Source organism: Hyla sarda, chromosome 8 (assembly GCF_029499605.1).
Source record: "Hyla sarda isolate aHylSar1 chromosome 8, aHylSar1.hap1, whole genome shotgun sequence".
Classification (NCBI taxonomy): domain Eukaryota; kingdom Metazoa; phylum Chordata; class Amphibia; order Anura; family Hylidae; genus Hyla; species Hyla sarda.
In genome coordinates, this window is record NC_079196.1 from 140,111,259 (window position 1) to 140,131,545 (window position 20,287).

The following is a 20,287-nucleotide window of genomic DNA, read 5'->3' on the forward strand; positions in this document are numbered from 1 at the left end:
GGCACACAAATGCACGCTCAGTACAGTCAGGTACACGCATATGTGTTACACCGAGCGCTCCGGGTCCCCGCTCCTCCCCGGAGCGCTGGCAGCGTTCCCCTTGTCTTAGCGCCCCAGTCAGACCCGCTGACCGGGAGCGCTGCATTAGTGTCTCTGGCGGGGATGCGACCCGCGAAGCGGGACGCGCCCACTCGCGGTTCGCATCCCAGTCTTCTTATCCGACCTGTCCTCCGTTAGTTCAGTCCCGGCACGCGTGGCCCCGCTCCCTAGGGCGCGCGCGCCGGCTCTCTGCGATTTAAAGGGCCAGTGCGCCTCTGATTGGCGCCTGGCCCAATTAGTGCATACACCTGTGCCCTAGCCTATATTACCTCACTTCCCCTTCCCAGCATCGCCGGATCTTGTTGCCCTTGTGCCAGTGAAAGCGTTCCTTGTATGTCCCAAGCCAGTGTTCCAGACCTTCTGCCGTTGCCCCTGACTACGATCCTTGCTGCCTGCCCTGACCTTCTGCTACGTCCGACCTTGCTCTTGCCTAATCCCTTGTACTGCGCCTATCTCAGCCGTCAGTTGGGGTTGAGTCGCTATCGGGTGGAACGACCTGGGGGTTACCTGCAGCTTTGCGGCGGGCTCTGGTGAAAACCAGTAACCCCTTAGACTCCGTTCCCCTGGAACGGCCCACGTCATCACCCCACTGACACAGAGGATCCACCGCCAGTATCCTTACAGTACCCGGATCCTGACAGTAGATCCGGCCATGGATCCCGCTGAGGTCCCTCTGCCAGTTGTCGCTGACCTTACCACGGTGGTCGCCCAGCAGTCTCAACAGACATCAGCTGTCCCAACTGACAGTTATGCTGCAACAACTTTTGCCACAGCTTCAGCAACCATCTCCTCCGCCAGCTCCTGCACCTCCTCCGCAGCGAGTGGCCGCTTCCAGCCTCTGCTTGTCTCTGCCGGACAAATTTGATGGGGACTCTAAACAATGCAGTGGTTTTCTCTCTCAATGTTCCCTGCACTTGGAGATGATGTCGGACCAATTTCCCACAGAACGGTCTAAGGTGGCTTTCGTGGTTAGTCTCCTATCTGGGAAGGCCTTGTCATGGGCCACACCGCTCTGGGACCACAATGATCCTGTCACTGCCCCTGTCCAGTCCTTCTTCGCTGAGGTTCGTAGTGTCTTCGAGGAACCAGCCCGAGCCTCTTCTGCCGAGACTGCTTTGTTGAACCTTGTCCAGGGAAATTCTTCTGTGGGCGAATACGCCATCCAATTTCGTACTCTCGCTTCTGAATTATCCTGGAATAATGAGGCCCTCTGCGCGACCTTCAAGAAAGGCCTATCCAGCAACATCAAGGATGTACTGGCCGCACGAGAAATTCCTGCTAACCTGCATGAACTTATCCATTTGGCCACACCGCATTGACATGCGTTTTTCCGAAAGACGCCAGGAGCTCCGTCAGGATATGGACTTTGTTCGCACCAGGCGATTTCTCTCCCCGGCTCCTCTCTTCTCAAATCTACTGCAATCTGTTCCTGTGCCTTCTGCCGCGGAGGCTATGCAAGTAGACCGGTCCCGCCTGACCCTACAAGAGAGGACTCGCCGCCGCAATGAGAATCTATGCCTGTACTATGCTAGTACCGAACACTTCCTGAAGGATTGTCCTATCCGTCCTCCGCGTCAGGAAAGACGCACTCCGATTCCGCACAAAGGTGAGACAGCTCTAGGTGTGAACTCTGCTTCTCCACGTCTTACTGTGCCTGTGCGGATTTCTTCTTCTGCTAACTCCTCCTTCTCAGCTGTGGCCTTCTTGGATTCCGGTTCTGCAGGAAATTTTATTTTGGCCTCTTTCGTTAATAGGTTCAACATCCCAGTGACCACTCTCGTCAGACCACTCTACATCGCTTCAGTTAATGGAGAAAAATTGGACTGTACTGTGCGTTACCGCACAGAACCCCTGTTAATGTGCATTGGACTACATCACGAAAAAATTTAATTTCTGGTCCTACCCAACTGCACTTCTGAAATTCTCCTCGGCTTGCCTTGGCTCCAACGTCATTCTCCTACCCTTGACTGGACCACCGGGGAGATCAAGAGCTGGGGTTCTTCTTGCCTCAAAAAATGCCTCACGTCTGCTCCCGGCTCCGTCAGTACCCCTGTGGCTCCTCCTATACCAGGTCTTCCCAAGGCCTACCAGGACTATGCCAATGTTTTCTGCAAAAAACAAGCAGAGACTTTGCCACCTCACAGGCCTTATGACTGCCCTATTCACCTCCTTCCTGGTACTACTCCACCCCGGGGCAGAATCTATCCTCTGTCCACTCCTGAGACACAAGCCATGTCGGACTACATCCAAGAAAATTTAAAGAGGGGATTCATTCGCAAGTCCTCATCCCCTGCCGGAGCGGGGTTCTTCTTTGTCTCTAAAAAAGACGGTACCTTACGGCCGTGCATTGATTACCGCGGTTTAAATAAAATCACTATCAAAAACCGCTGTCACGATGCCGGCTGGCAGGAGGTGGATCCTCTGTGCCAGAGAGGGATTGGCGTGGACCGTGCTAGTGGACCGGTTCTAAGTCACTACTGGTGTTCACCAGAGCCCGCCGCAAAGCGGGATGGACTTGCTGCGGCGGTAGTGACCAGGTCGTATCCACTAGCAACGGCTCAACCTCTCTGACTGCTGAAGATAGGCGCGGTACAAGGGAGTAGACAGAAGCAAGGTCGGACGTAGCAGAAGGTCGGGGCAGGCAGCAAGGATCGTAGTCAGGGGCAACGGCAGGAGGTCTGGAACACAGGCTAGGAACATACAAGGGAACGCTTTCACTGGCACAATGGCAACAAGATCCGGCGAGGGAGTGCAGGGGAAGTGAGGTATACATAGGGAGTGCACAGGTGAACACACTGATTAGAACCACTGCGCCAATCAGCGGCGCAGTGGCCCTTTAAATCGCAGAGACCCGGCGCGCGCGCGCCCTAGGGAGCGGGGCCGCGCGCGCCGGGACAGGACCGACGGAGAGTGAGTCAGGTACGGGAGCCGGGGTGCGCATCGCGAGCGGGCGCCACCCGTATCGCGAATCGCATCCCGGCTGGAGGCGGTATCGCAGCGCACCCGGTCAGTGGATTTGACCGGGGCGCTGCGGGAGCGAGAGTGTAGCGAGCGCTCCGGGGAGGAGCGGGGACCCGGAGCGCTCGGCGTAACAGTACCCCCCCCCTTGGGTCTCCCCCTCTTCTTGGAGCCTGAGAACCTGAGGACCAGACTTTTATCTAGGATATTGTCCTCAGGTTCCCAGGATCTCTCTTCAGGACCACAGCCCTCCCAGTCAACCAAAAAGAAGGTTTTTCCTCTGACCTTTTGGAGGCCAGTATCTCCTTTACAGGAAAGATGTCTGAAGAACCGGAGACAGGAGTGGGAGAGATAAGTTTAGGAGAGAAACGGTTGATGATGAGTGGTTTAAGATGAGAAACGTGAAAGGCATTAGGAATACGAAGAGAAGGAGGGAGAAGAAGTTTATAAGAGACAGGATTAATCTGGCACAAAATTTTGAAAGGACCAAGATAGCGTGGTCCCAATTTGTAGCTGGGAACACGGAAGCGGACATATTTAGCGGAGAGCCATACCTTGTCTCCGGGAGAAAAAATGGGGGGAGCTCTTCTTTTCTTATCAGCAAACTTCTTCATGCGTGATGAAGCCTGTAAGAGAGAATTTTGGGTCTCTTTCCATATGGTGGAAAGATCACGAGTTATTTCATCCACAGCGGGCAAACCAGAGGGCAAGGGAGTAGGGAGGGGGGGAAGAGGGTGACGGCCGTACACCACGAAAAATGGGGATTTGGAAGAAGATTCCGAAACTCTGAAGTTATACGAGAATTCGGCCCATGGTAGAAGATCTGCCCAGTCATCCTGGCGGGAGGAAACAAAATGCCGTAAATAATCACCCAGGACCTGGTTAATTCTTTCTACTTGCCCATTGGATTGAGGATGATAAGCAGAAGAAAAGTTTAATTTAATCTTGAGTTGTTTACAGAGAGCCCTCCAGAATTTTGACACGAATTGGACGCCTCTATCCGAGACGATCTGCGTGGGCAACCCGTGAAGACGAAAAATGTGTACAAAAAATTGTTTTGCCAACTGAGGCGCAGAAGGAAGACCAGGAAGAGGGATGAAATGTGCCATCTTGGAGAATCGATCAACGACCACCCAAACAACAGTGTTGCCACGGGATGAGAGTAAGTCTGTAATAAAGTCCATACCAATCAGAGACCAAGGCTGTTCGGGGACAGGCAGAGGATGAAGAAGACCAGCGGGCTTCTGGCGAGGAGTCTTATCCCGGGCACAGACAGTACAGGCCCGCACAAAATCAACAACATCCGTCTCCAGAGTTGGCCACCAATAGAAACGAGAGATGAGTTGCACGGATTTCTTGATGCCCGCATGGCCTGCGAGATGGGAGGAGTGACCCCATTTGAGGATTCCGAGGCGTTGGCGTGGAGTGACGAAGGTCTTCCCTGGAGGAGTTTGCCTGATGGAGGCTGGAGAAGTGGAGATCAGGCAGTCAGGAGGAATGATGTGTTGCGGAGAGAGCTCTACTTCCGAGGCATCCGAGGAACGAGAGAGAGCATCGGCCCTGATGTTCTTATCGGCAGGCCGAAAGTGAATTTCAAAATTAAACCGGGCAAAGAACAGAGACCACCTGGCCTGGCGAGGATTCAGCCGTTGGGCAGACTGGAGATAGGAGAGATTTTTGTGATCGGTGTAAATAATAACTGGAAATCTTGATCCCTCCAGCAGATGCCTCCATTCCTCAAGTGCTAATTTAATGGCTAGTAGCTCTCGATCCCCGATGGAGTAGTTCCTCTCCGCCGGAGAGAAGGTCCTAGAAAAAAACCCACAAGTAACAGCATGCCCGGAAGAATTTTTTTGTAGAAGGACCGCTCCCGCTCCTACTGAGGAGGCATCTACCTCCAATAGGAAGGGTTTAGATGGGTCAGGTCTGGAGAGCACGGGAGCAGAAGAAAAGGCAGACTTGAGCTGTTTAAAGGCGTCTTCCGCTTGAGGAGGCCATGACTTAGGATTGGCATTCTTTTTGGTTAAAGCCACGATAGGAGCCACAATGGTGGAAAAATGTGGAATAAATTGTCTGTAATAATTGGCGAACCCCAAAAAACGTTGGATAGCACGGAGTCCGGAGGGGCGTGGCCAATCTAAGACGGCAGAGAGTTTGTCTGGATCCATTTGTAGTCCCTGGCCAGAGACCAAGTATCCTAGGAAAGGAAGAGATTGACATTCAAACAGACATTTCTCCATCTTGGCATAAAGTTGATTGTCACGAAGTCTCTGAAGAACCATGCGGACATGCTGGCGGTGTTCTTCTAGGTTGGCAGAAAAAATCAGGATATCGTCCAGATACACAACAACACAGGAATATAAGAGATCACGAAAAATTTCATTAACAAAGTCTTGGAAGACGGCAGAGGCGTTGCACAGGCCAAAGGGCATGACCAGATACTCAAAGTGTCCATCTCTAGTGTTAAATGCCGTTTTCCATTCATCCCCCTCTCTGATGCGGATGAGATTATAAGCACCTCTTAAGTCCAGTTTGGTAAAGATGTGGGCACCTTGGAGGCGATCAAAGAGTTCAGAGATAAGAGGTAGAGGGTAGCGGTTCTTTACCGTGATTTTGTTAAGACCGCGGTAGTCAATGCAAGGGCGTAGGGAGCCATCTTTTTTGGACACAAAGAAAAATCCGGCTCCGGCAGGAGAGGAGGATTTGCGGATAAAGCCCTTTTTTAAATTTTCCTGGATGTACTCAGACATAGCAAGAGTCTCTGGGGCGGACAGAGGATAAATTCTGCCCCGGGGTGGAGTAGTGCCCGGGAGGAGGTCAATAGGACAGTCATAAGGCCTGTGAGGAGGAAGAGTCTCAGCTTGTTTTTTGCAAAACACATCAGCAAAGTCCATATAGGCCTTAGGGAGACCGGTTACAGGGGGAACCACAGGATCACGGCAGGGAGTACTGGTAACCGGTTTAAGGCAGTCCTTGAAACAAGAGGTACCCCAACTCTTGATCTCCCCTGTGGACCAATCCAGGGTTGGGGAATGGTGTTGAAGCCAGGGTAGTCCAAGGAGAATTTCGGAAGTGCAATTGGAGAGGACCAAAAACTCAATTCTTTCGTGATGAGGTCCGATGCACATTAGGAGGGGTTCCGTGCGGTAACGCACGGCACAGTCCAATCTTTCATTGTTAACGCAATTGATGTAAAGAGGTCTGGCGAGACTGGTCACTGGGATGTTGAACCTGTTGATGAGAGAGGCCAAAATAAAGTTTCCTGCAGATCCGGAATCCAAGAAGGCCATAGTAGAGAAGGAGAAGGTAGATGCAGATATCCGCACAGGCACAATAAGACGTGGAGAAGCAGAGTAGACATCAAGGACTGTCTCACTTTTGTGCGGAGTCTGCGTACGTCTTTCCAGGCGGGGAGGACGGATAGGACAATCCTTCAGGAAGTGTTCGGTACCGGCACAGTACAGGCAGAGATTCTCCATGCGGCGTCGTGTCCTCTCTTGAGGTGTCAGACGAGACCGGTCAACTTGCATAGCCTCCACGGCGGGAGGCACAGGAACGGATTGCAGAGGACCAGAGGAGAGAGGAGCCGGGGAGAAAAAACGCCTCGTGCGAACAAAGTCCATATCCTGGCGGAGCTCCTGACGCCTTTCGGAAAAACGCATGTCAATGCGAGTGGCTAGGTGAATGAGTTCATGTAGGTTAGCAGGAATTTCTCGTGCGGCCAGAACATCTTTAATGTTGCTGGATAGGCCTTTTTTAAAGGTCGCGCAGAGGGCCTCATTATTCCAGGAAAGTTCTGAAGCAAGAGTACGGAATTGCACGGCGTACTCGCCAACGGAAGAATTACCCTGGACCAGGTTCAGCAGGGCAGTCTCAGCAGAAGAGGCTCGGGCAGGTTCCTCAAATACACTTCGAATTTCCGAGAAGAAGGAGTGTACAGAGGCAGTGACGGGGTCATTGCGGTCCCAGAGCGGTGTGGCCCATGACAGAGCTTTTCCAGACAGAAGGCTGACTACGAAAGCCACCTTAGACCTTTCAGTAGGAAACTGGTCCGACATCATCTCCAAGTGCAGGGAACATTGTGAAAGAAAGCCACGGCAAAACTTAGAGTCCCCATCAAATTTATCCGGCAAGGATAGTCGTAGGCCTGAGGCGGCCACTCGCTGCGGAGGAGGTGCAGGAGCTGGCGGAGGAGATGATTGCTGAAGCTGAGGTAGTAGCTGCTGTAGCATCACGGTCAGTTGAGACAGCTGGTGGCCTTGTTGCGCTATCTGTTGTGACTGCTGGGCGACCACCGTGGTGAGGTCGGCGACAACTGGCAGAGGAACTTCAGCGGGATCCATGGCCGGATCTACTGTCACGATGCCGGCTGGCAGGAGGTGGATCCTCTGTGCCAGAGAGGGATTGGCGTGGACCGTGCTAGTGGACCGGTTCTAAGTCACTACTGGTGTTCACCAGAGCCCGCCGCAAAGCGGGATGGACTTGCTGCGGCGGTAGTGACCAGGTCGTATCCACTAGCAACGGCTCAACCTCTCTGACTGCTGAAGATAGGCGCGGTACAAGGGAGTAGACAGAAGCAAGGTCGGACGTAGCAGAAGGTCGGGGCAGGCAGCAAGGATCGTAGTCAGGGGCAACGGCAGGAGGTCTGGAACACAGGCTAGGAACATACAAGGGAACGCTTTCACTGGCACAATGGCAACAAGATCCGGCGAGGGAGTGCAGGGGAAGTGAGGTATACATAGGGAGTGCACAGGTGAACACACTGATTAGAACCACTGCGCCAATCAGCGGCGCAGTGGCCCTTTAAATCGCAGAGACCCGGCGCGCGCGCGCCCTAGGGAGCGGGGCCGCGCGCGCCGGGACAGGACCGACGGAGAGTGAGTCAGGTACGGGAGCCGGGGTGCGCATCGCGAGCGGGCGCCACCCGTATCGCGAATCGCATCCCGGCTGGAGGCGGTATCGCAGCGCACCCGGTCAGTGGATCTGACCGGGGCGCTGCGGGAGCGAGAGTGTAGCGAGCGCTCCGGGGAGGAGCGGGGACCCGGAGCGCTCGGCGTAACAACCGCTATCCCCTGCCTCTTATCTCGGAACTCTTTGACCGCCTTCGTGGCGCTAACATCTTCACTAAATTGGACTTAAGAGGCGCATATAATCTCATTCGCATCAGAAAAGGGGATGAATGGAAAACGGCATTTAATACCAGAGACGGACATTTTGAATATCTGGTTATGCCCTTTGGGCTCTGCAACGCCCCTGCTTTCTTCCAGGACTTCGTTAATTAAATATTTCGGGATTTGTTATATACCTGTGTTGTGGTTTACCTGGACGACATCTTGATTTTTTCCTCTAGTCTTGAGGAACACCGTCGTCATGTCCACCTAGTGCTCCAGAGACTCTATGAAAATCAACTATATGCCAAGATGGAGAAATGTCTCTTTGAATGCCAATCTCTTCCCTTCCTAGGTTACCTAGTCTCTGGCCAGGGACTTCAAATGGACCCAGACAAACTGTTGAATTAGATTGGCCACGCCCTTCTGGATTCCGAGCTATTCAACGCTTAGGATTTGCCAATTACTACCGACAGTTTATTCCTAATTTTTCCACCATTGTGGCTTCGATTGTGGCCCTAACCAGGAAGAATGCCAACCCTAAGTCCTGGCCTCCCCAAGCGGATGAGGCCTTAAATCGCCTCAAAACTGCCTTCGCTTCTGCTTCGGTACTCTCCAGACCTGATCCATCAAAACCCTTCTTGCTGGAAGTGGACGCCTCCTCGGTCGGAGCCGGAGCCGTACTCCTTCAAAAAAACTCTACCGGACATTACTTGTGGTTTCTTTTCTAAAACCTTCTCTGCGGCGGAAAAAAATTACTCCATTGGTGACCGTGAACTTCTGGCCATTAAACTAGCTCTCGAAGAATGGAGGCATCTGCTGGAAGGTTCCAAACACCCCATTGTCATCTACACGGATCACAAGAATCTCTCGTATCTCCGGTCTGCCCAACGTCTGAACCCACGCCAGGCTAGGTGGTCGTTGTTTTTTGCCCGTTTTAACTTCGAGATTCATTTTTGTCCTGCTGACAAAAACATCAGGGCTGACGCCCTTTCACGTTCCTCTGATGCTTCCGAATCGGAAGCCCCCCTGCAACACATTGTACCTCCTGAGTGCCTGATCTCCTCTGCTCCAGCTTCTATCAGACAAACTCATCCTGGAAAGACTTTCGTCCCCCCACGCCAGCGCCTCAAGATCCTCAAGTGGGGACACTCCTCGCACCTTGCCGGCCATGCTAGCGTCAAGAAGTCCATCCAACTCATTTCTCGTTTATATTGGTGGCCTACCCTGGAGGCAGATGTCGCTGATTTTGTTCGGGCCTGTACAGTTTGTGCCCGGGACAAGACTCCTCGCCAGAAGCCTGCTGGACTCCTTCATTCTTTACCTGTTCCTGAGCTACCATGGTCTCAAATTGCCATGGATTTTATTACGGATCTGCCTTTATCCCATGGCGACACAGTCATCGTTGATCGTTTCTCCAAGATGGCACATTTTATTCCACTTCCAGGTCTTCCTTCAGCGCCACAGTTGGCGAAGCAATTTTTTGTGCACATTTTTCGCCTTCACGGGCTTCCCACGCATATCGTCTCGGATAGAGGCGTTCAATTTGTATCGAAATTTTGGAGAGCTCTCTGTAATCAATTAAAAATCAAATTAAATTTCTCGTCCTCCTATCATCCCCAATCCAATGGGCAAGTAGAGAGAGTTAACCAGATCCTTGGTGACTATTTGCGACATTTTGGTTCCTCCCGCCAAGACGATTCGGTCGATCTTCTACCCTGGGCTGAATTCTCGTACAATTTCAAAAACTCTGAATCCTCCGCCAAATCCCCGTTCTTTGTGGTGTACGGCCGTCACCCTCTGCCCCCCCCCCCTCCCCATTCCCACTTCTTCTGGATTGCCTGCTGTTGATGAAGTTACCCGGGACTTCTCCATCATCTGGAAGGATACTCAAAAGTCCCTCCTACTGGCCTCATCCCGTATGAAGAAGCATGCCGACAAAAAGAGAAGAACTCCTCCTGTCTTCGCTCCTGGGGACAAAGTGTGGCTCTCTACCAAGTATATCCGCTTCCGTGTCCCCAGCTATAAGCTGGAACCACGTTATCTTGGACCCTTTAAAATCAAGAGTCAAATCAATTGTTACGCCGAGCGCTCCGGGTCCCCGTTCCTCCCCGGAGCGCTCGCCTCATCCTCGTTGCTGCAGCGCCCCGGTCAGATCCACTGACCGGGTGCGCTGCGGTACCGCCTCCAGCCGGGATGCGATTCGCGATGCGGGTGGCGCCCGCTCGCGATGCGCACCCCGGTCCCCGTACCTGACTCGCTCTCCGTCGGTCCTGTCCCGGCGCGCGCGGCCCCGCTCCCTAGGGCGCGCGCGCGCCGGGTCTCTGCAATTTAAAGGGCCAGTGCACCAATGTTGGTGCCTGGCCCAATCTTCCCAATTAGCTTAATTAGTTTCCACCTGTGCACTCCCTACTTATACCTCACTTCCCCTGCACTCCCTTGCCGGATCTTGTTGCCCTTGTGCCTAGTGAAAGCGCTCCCTTGTTTGTTCCTAGCCCGTGTTCCAGACCTCCTGCCGTTGCCCCTGACTACGAACCTTGCCGCCTGCCCCCGACCTTCTGCTACGTCCGACCTTGCTTCTGTCTACTCCCTTGTACCACGCCTATCTTCAGCAGCCAGAGAGGTTGAGCCGTTGCTAGTGGATACGACCTGGTCACTACCGCCGCAGCAAGTCCATCCCGCTTTGCGGCGGGCTCTGGTGAAAACCAGTAGTGACTTAGAACCGGTCCACTAGCACGGTCCACGCCAATCCCTCTCTGGCACAGAGGATCCACCTCCTGCCAGCCGGGATCGTGACATCAATCCTGTCTCCTACAAACTTCTTCTTCCCCCTTCTCTCCGTATTCCTAACGCTTTTCATGTTTCTCTTCTCAAACCGCTTGTCCTTAACCGCTTCTCTCCCAAGGTTGTCTCTCCCAAGCTCCTGTCTCTGGCTCCTCCAATGTCTTCTCTGTTAAAGAGATTCTCGCATCTAAGACAGTCAGAGGTAAAAAAAAAATTCTCGTAGATTGGGAAAATTGTGGACCTGAGGAGAGGTCTTGGGAACCGGGGATAACATCCTCGACAAGGAGCTCATTCACAACTTCTCAGGTTCCAAAAAGAGGGGGAGACCCAAGGGGGGGGGGGTACTGTTACGCCGCGCGCTCCGAGTCCCCGCTCCTCCCCGGAGCGCTCGCACCGTTCACCTTGTCGCAGCGCCCCGGTCAGACCTGCTGACCGGGAGCGCTGCATTAGTGTCTCTGGCAGGGATGCGACCCATGAAGCGGGACGCGCCCGCTCGCGGTTCACATCCCAGTCTTCTTACCCGACCTGTCCTCCGTTAGTTCAGTCTTGCCTTGCTCTTGCCTAATCCCTTGTACCGCGCCTATCTCAGCCGTCAGTTGGGGTTGAGTCGCTATCGGGTGGAACGACCTGGGGGTTACCTGCCGCAGCAAGTCCATCCCGCTTTGCGGCGGGCTCTGGGGAAAACCAGTAACAACTTAGACTCCGTTCCCCTGGTATGGCCCACGTCATCACCCCACTGACACAGAGGATCCACCACCAGTATCCTCACAGTACCCGGATCCTGACAATATGCTCAGTAGTCAGGCACATGCGTACCCTCAGTACAGTCAGGGACACGCTTAGAGACACATGCATATGCACACTCAATATAGTTAAGTACACGCGTACGCTCAGAAGGGACACATGCAAGCTCTGTACAGTGAAGTAAACTCAGTACAGAGACGCATGCACGCTCAATGTAGTGAGGTACACACGTATGCTAAGTACAGTCAGGGACACGTGTATGCTTAGTACAGTCAGGGACACGCGTACGATCAGTAGTCAGGCACATGCGTACGCTCAGTACAGTCAGGGACACGCTTACGTTCAGTATAGTCAGGGACACGCGTACACTCAGTACAGTCAGGGACTTGCGTACGCTCAGTACAGTCAAGGACTCGCATACGCTCAGTACAGTCAGGGACTCGCGTATGCTTAGTACAGTCAGGGACACACGTACGCTTAGTACAGTCAGGGACACACGTACGCTTAGTACAGTCAGGGTCACACGGGCGCTTAGTACAATTAGGGACATGTGTACACTTAGTACAGTCAAGGACACGTGTATACTCAATATAGTCAGGGATATGCATACACTCAGTACAGTCAGGGACATGTGTACTCTCTGAACAGTAAGGGACACTTGTACACTCAGTACATGCCTAATTATCAAATGATCATCTGTTACTATTAAAAACTCAAAATGCATGTAACATAGAAATATGTAGGAAGTTAACTCATGATGCTGCAGCTTTTGTGGGACAAGGAGCATTATTCTGCTGGGAGTAGTAGTAGCAGCACAGTACACACAGAGCCCCCTCCCCATACAGCAGGACTGCAGTGACAGTGAAATGAGCATGGGTGTCAAACATGTGGGCCGCATGCGGACCACAATGAATATCTTTGCGGCCTGGCAAAGATATTCATTGCTCTGGTTACCTGGAGGCGGGCGGAGATAAAATAAAAAAAGTCAAAGGCGGTCCAAGAGCAGTTGAAGGATGGCGGAGGCGGTCCAGGAGAAGTTGGAGGTGGTCCAGGAGAGGATGGAGGTGCGCAGAGGTTAGCGCCACGTCCTGATGTGACGTCATCAGGCTCCGCCTTGAAGGAGTTCTGGCACAATGACGGCACCATTGTGGCTACAGATGCAGGGTACCAGATTCACAAGGTAAGAAAAGTAAATATTAATAATAATATTGTTGTTTGATTTTTTTTAGTAAACAGGGAATCGGGTCTTGTGCAGGGGGGGCATGGGGGCAAAAGGGGCATGGGGTGTTGTGCAAAAGGGGCATGGGGTCTTGTGAAGGAGGGGCATGGGGTCTTGTGTGAAGGGGGCATGGGGTCTTGTGCAAAGGGGGGCAGTGTTGTTCTATGAAAATGTAAGTTTTTTTTATTTATTTTTTTATGTGGCCCACATAAACTTAAACCTTGTTTTTTTGGCCCATGTTAGCCTTTGAGTTTGACATGCTTGCTGTACAGTAATAATACAGCCAGTGATGTCATAATAAAGGGATAATACACCCAATGATGCCACAATACAGGAATAATACACCAAATGATGTCACAGTACAGGGATAATACACCCAATAACATAGTAACATAGTTACATAGTTAGTACAGTTGAAAAAAGACATACGTCCATCAAGTTCAACCAGGGAATTGAAGGGTAGGGGTGTGGCGCGATATTGGGGAATGGATGGGATTTTATATTTCTTCATAAGCATTAATATTATTTTGTTCCAGGAATGTATCTAACCCTGTTTTAAAGCTGTTACATTTTCCAGCTGTGACCAGTTCCTGAGGTAGACTGTTCCATAAGTTCACCGTTCTTATGGGGGGGGGGGGGGGGGGTTAGCCTGGAACAGTTTTTCTCCATATTTTTTGTATGGGCCATTAATATACTTATATACATTTATCATATCCCCCTTAAACGTCTCTTCTCAAGACTAAACAATTGTAACTCCTTTAATCGCTCCTCATAACTAAGATGTTCCATGCCCCATATTAGTTTAGTCGCGTGTCTCTGCACCATTTCCAGCTCCACAGTGTCCCTTTTATGGACTGGTGTCCAAAACTGAACAGCATATTCCAGGTGAGGCCGTACCAATGCTTTATAAAGGGGGAGTATTATGTCCCTGTGCCTCGAGTCCATGCCTCTTTTTATACATGACAATATCCTGCCGGCCTTGGAAGCAGCAGCCTGACATTGCATGCTATTCTGTAGTCTGTGATCTACAAGTACACCCAGATCCTTCTCTACCAGTGACTCTGCCAGTTTAATCCCCCCTAAGACATACAACGCATGCATGTTGTTAGTACCCAGATGCATAACTTTACATTTATCCACATTGAACCTTATTTGCCAAGTGGATGCCCAGACACTTAGTCTATCCAAGTCATCTTGTAACCTATACACATCCTCTATAGACTGTACCGTGCTACAAAGCTTGGTATCATCTGCAAAGATAGAAACAGAGCTGTTAATGCCATCCTCTATATCATTGATAAATAAATTAAACAACAGCAGTCCCAGTACTGAACCTCTGGGCACACCACTAATAACCGGGGACCAATCAGAGTACAAATCATTTACCACCACTCTCTGGGTACGATCCATGAGCCAGTGTTCAATCCAGTTACAAACTAAAGTTTCCAAACCCAAAGACCATAACTTACCTGTCAGACGTTTATGAGGAACAGTATCAAACGCTTTAGCAAAATCCAGAAACACTATATCCACAGCCATTCCTCTGTCAAGGCTTCTACTCACTTCTTCATAAAAGCAAATTAGATTGGTTTGACAACTTCTATCCTTAGTAAACCCATGCTGGCTATCACTTATAATACAATTATCCCCTATGTATTCCTGTATGTAATCCCTTATAAGTCCTTCAAACAATTTACCCACAATGCACGTTAGACTTACCGGTCTATAGTTTCCTGTGGAAGACCTAGAGCCCTTTTTGAAGATTGGCACCACATTCGCCTTGCACCAGTCCCTTGGCACAATACCAGACACCAGTGAATCTCTAAATATCATGAACAGGGGTATAGATATTACTGAACTACTGAACTTAGTTCTCTAAGAACTCTTGGGTGCAATCCATCTGGCCCTGGAGATTTGCTTACATTTATATTACTTAACTTACCTTCTACCATTTGTACATTAAGCCAGTTCAGTACATTACATGATGTGTTACCAGCACTGACCTGTCCAATGTCAGCTCCTTCTTCCTTAGTATATACAGAACTAAAGAACCCATTCAGTGTAACATAGTTCATAAGGTTGAAAAAAGACCAGAGTCGATCAAGTTCAACCTATAACCCTAATAAGTCCCTATTGAGTTGAGTTGATCCAGGGGAAGGCAAAAAAAACCCTCATACTAGAGGTAAAAATTCCTTCCCGACTCCAAATATGGCAGTCAGAATAAATCCCTGGATCAACCTTCTGTCCCTATAAATCTAGTATACATAACCAATAATGTTATTACTCTCCAAAAATGCATCCAGCCCCTTTTTGAACTCTATTACAGACTTCACCATGACCACCTCCTCCGGGAGAGAATTCCACAGTCTCACTGCTCTTACAGTAAAGAACCCCCATCTGTGCTGGTGTAGAAACCTTCTTTCCTCATGGGAGAAATCTCTGTACTGTCCCCTGATATATTTATAAATAGTTATTAGGTCTCCCCTGAGCCTTCTTTTTTCTAAACTAAATAACCCTCATTCTGATAATCTTTCTGGGTACTGTAGTCCTCCCATTCCCCGTATTACTCTGGTTGCCCGTCTTTGAACCCTCTCCAGCTCCACTATATCTTTCTTGTACACTGGTTCCCAGTACTGTACACAGTATTCTATGTGTGGTCTGACTAGTGATTTGTACAGTGGTAGAATTATTTCCTTGTCGTGGGCATCTATGCCCCTATTGATGCACCCCATGATTTTATTAGCCTTGGCAGCAGCTGCCCGACACTGGTCACTAGAGCTAAATTTACTGTTAACTAAGACTCCTAAGTCCTTTTCCATGTCAGTCGTTCCAAGTGTTCTCCCATTTAATACATAATCCCAGCCCAAAGTTTTCTTACCCATGTGCATTACCTTACATTTATCAGTGTTGAACCTCATCTGCCACTTCCCAGCCCAAACCTCCAACCTATCCAGATCCATTTGTAACAGTGCACTGTCCTCTATAGTGTTTACCACTTTACAGAGTTTAGTGTCATCTCCAAAGATTGGTACTTTACTATTCAACCCCTCTGCAAGGTCATTAATGAATATATTAAATAGGACAGGACCCAAAACGGACCCCTGTGGTACCCCACTAGTAACAGTCACCCAATCAAAATAAGTACCATTAATAACCACCCTCTGTTTCCTATCATTGAGCCAGTTACTTACCCACTTGCACACATTCTCCCCCCAGCCCAAACTTTCTCATTTTATGCACCAACCTTTTATGTGGAACCGTATCAAATGCTTTGGAAAAATCCAGATATACGACATCCAGCAATTGCCCCTGGTCCAGTCTGGAGCTCACCTCCTCATAAAAGCTGATCAGGTTAGTTTGACAGGATCGATCTCTCATAAATGCATGCTGATACGGGGTCATACATTTATTTTTATCAAGATATTCCAAAATAACATGTCTTAGGAAACCCTCAAAAAATTTACATACAACCAAGGTTACACTAACAGGTCTATAATTCCCCTTATATAATTGACCCCTTCTTAAATATTGGCACAACATTTGCCATGCACCAGTCCTGGGGAACAGTCCCTGTCACTATAGAGTCCCTGAATATAAAAAATAGGGGTCTGTCTATTACATTACTTAATTCCTTTAGAACACGAGGGTGAATGCCATCTGGACCTGGTGATTTGTCTATTTTGAGTTTTTGTATTCGGCACTGTACTTCTTCCTGGGTTAAACAGGTGACCTGTACTGGGAAGTTTACCTTATCACACTGTATTTCACCTGGCATTTCATTTTCCTCAGTCAACACAGTGGAGAAGAATTTGTTTAATATATTTGCTTTTTCCTGATCCCCGTTCATAATTTCTTCCTCATCATTTTTTAAAGGGCCAACACTTTCATTTTTATTGTGATATCACAATACAGGGATAACACATAGTGATGTCACAGTACAGGGATAATACGCAGTAATGTCACAATACAAGGATGACATACAGAGTGATGTCACAGTACAGAGATAATACGCAATTATGTCACAATACAGGGGTAATATGCAGTAATGTCACGGTACAGGGATAATACACACAGTGATGTCACAGTACAGGGATAATGCGCAGTGATGTCACAGTACAGGGAGAATACACACAGTGATGTCACAGTACATGGATAATACACACATTGATGTCACAATATAAGGGTAATACGCAGTGATGTCACAATACAGGGGTAATACTCAGTGATGTCACAGTACGTGGATAATACACACAGTGAAGTCACAGTACAGACATAATACTCAGTGATGTCACAGTACAGGGATAATACACAGTACAGGGATAAAACGCTGATATTTCACAGTACAGGGATAATACGCAATGATTTCACAGTACAGGGATAATACGCAGTGATGTCACAATACATGGATAATACACACAGTGATGTCACAATATAAGGGTAATATGCGGTGATGTCACAATTCAGGGGTAATACTCAGTGATGTCACAGTACAGGGATAATACACACAGTGATGTCACAGTACAGAGATAATACTCAGTGATGTCACAGTACAGGGATAATACACAGTACAGGGATAATACAAAGTGATGTCACAATACAGGGGTAATACTCAGTGATGTCACAGTACGTGGATAATACACACAGTGAAGTCACAGTACAGAGATAATACACAGCACAGGGATAAAACGCTGTGATTTCACAGTACAGGGATAATACGCAGTACAGGATTAATGGGTTAATATGCAATCACAGAACAATACAGGGGTAGAATTCACAATGGGGGGGGGGTTTAATGAGGACTGGCAGTGGTTAGGGCACAGTATTTATAGTGTTACCTGTGTAACCTGCCAGCTATGCCATCATCCACTGTTCTCCTGCACTCTGATCCTTCATTTGACCCCAGCAGGCCTCCGTATGAGTCTGAGATCACATCACCAGCAGTAGGAGAAGCTGAGCGGGAGGCCAAAATCGCTCAGGGTATGGCAGTGTTTCCCAAGCAAGGTGCCTACAGATACAGCAAAACTACAACTCCCAGCATGTCTGGACAGCTTTTGGCTGTTTGGGTATGCTAGGAGCGGTGGTTTTCTACAGCTGGATGCACACTGCTTGGGAAACACTGCTGTATGGGGACAGTGAAGGACTATTTGGTGTCACCCCATTTGCGGGTGTTATCTGGTGCGGCCCACACCCCTCGCACCTCCTTTTAACGCTACTGTCTGTCTTCACTCTTCCCCTGCCCCCTCCTCTCATGGCTTCTGCTGGCTTCCTCTATCATCCCATACTAGCAGTTAGCTGCAGCTGCGCAGTACTGTTAGTATAGTCCCAGCATGTAATTGATGCAGGCGGTCCACGTACGTTATCCCCTATGTCCTGTGTCTGCCATAAAGCATCTCTCTCTGTGTCATGCAGTGATGCAGTACAGAGATGTTTTAGGTAGCCCCCAGTAAAAACATTTAGCAATAATAAATAAAATTACAGTACACTTTGCAACACATAAATATGTACACATACAGTGATCCCTCAACATACAATGGTAATTTGTTCCAAATTAACCATCGTCACTTGAATCCATTGTATGTTGAGGGATCCGTGCAATAGTAATATAGAAGGTAATACTCACGTGTCCCGCCGCTCCGGACTGTCACCGCTGCCCTTGATCGTCGCTCTCCATCGCAGTCATCAAGTCTCTGCGTACGGCGCTCCTATTGACGGGACGGCACGCGCGGCCACGTGATGACGACGAAGGAGTGGGACTGCCATGCAGCGGAAATCTGAAGAGGATGGTCCGGAGTGGCGGAGACAGGTGAGTGACACACGGGGCACGATAAATGGCTATCTGGCTGCAGTTGAAGCAGTCTGCGCTGCCGGATAGCCTTTTATGCGATGGCCCCGACATACAAAAGCATTGTATGTTGATGTTGCCTTCAACATGCAATGGCCTCTGAGAGGCTATCGTATGTTGAAATTATCCTATGTCAGGGCCATCATTGGTCGGGGATCACTGTACATTCATTTATTATAATAAATATTTTAATAAAAAATGATGACACATTGCCTTTTACCCTTTCATCACCCAGCAAATATTTTTTTCTGGCTCACTTTTTTTCCTCCTTACCTTCAAAGACCCATAACGTTTTTATTTTTCAACCGTCAAAGTTGTATTAGGGCTTTTTTTTCTATGTGACAAGATGTAATTTCCCCTGATACACTTTTTCTCATCATACAATGTATAACGAAGCCAGAAAAAAATTATATGTAGAGCAAAATTTTAAAAATATGGAATTGCACAATTTTGTAGGGCAATAAAATTATGAAGTTCAAAATACAGTAACTCAAGAACTCATCCCTATGAGTCGCAGGGTATAATATATTAACAACGTCCCTCGGGGTAATATCCCTAGGGAAGGGAATCCCTCTTCTTAGCCCTCTTCTTAGGACTATATAACTTTTATTGTGTCTCTTAAAATAGGAAAACAATAGAAAACTCACACATGATTAAAACTATCAATGTTTGTCTCACTCTTGTATATATACATCCCCCAGGTACTGCTATATGTTGTACGGTAATAACTCAATTATGAATTATGGTCCGAAAAATGTTTAAATTATGAAAAATTTTAAATTATGAAAATGATTAACAATATCAAAATTATGACCTATATCAACAAGTTCTTTTTATGACGAGATGACATTAACACTCAAGGATGTAGTTTTGCAATATACAATAATACACAGTATTATAAAAGTATGCAGATTTATTGGTTATAAGGTTATAAACATAAATGAGTAATAAACACAATAATATATGCAAATGAATATCAATTAGATATATTAGTAAACATTACAAGCTTGTTAATTGACTACATATAGTAGAAGAATACATGTAAGTAGTAAGTAACTTGTTACAATGAAACAAAACCTACTAGGTTAGGAATATCATATAAGAAAAAGGTTACATATCACTCTATCCAGAGGAACCTCATGATATTAAGATGGGCAATATCTAATTATAGACATATCAATATGGAATGCTAAATACACTCCCTGCCCGTTCTAACCAACTACAAATCACATGATTCCAAGAATGAGCAAAACAATGTAAGAACTATGACGTACTACCACCCCATTCTGGACTATTTTCTATACATGATCTTGGTAAGACATTAAGACAAATAGCAGAGTTTTATGATCTCGCTATACTATATTTTAGGAGAAAGAACTTGAAACAAGCTTCCTGTGTGGGAAATATACTTATAACACTTAGCTTGGCGAGTAGGAATTCTATCATGTCTAAGCAATTATTTCATGCCTCGATAGATTATGAGTCTTGAGTCTTCTGCAGTTAGAATGAAGTCTCACAATATCCCAAAACTAT

The 20,287-nt window shown here is 48.4% G+C and overlaps 1 protein-coding gene across 3 annotated transcripts in view; it reads left to right on the forward strand.

Moving 5' to 3' along the window:
* The window catches only part of SLC29A4 (solute carrier family 29 member 4), a 660,337-nt gene that overhangs the window by 98,911 nt on the left and 541,139 nt on the right, over positions 1–20,287 (forward strand). The window lies entirely within an intron of this gene.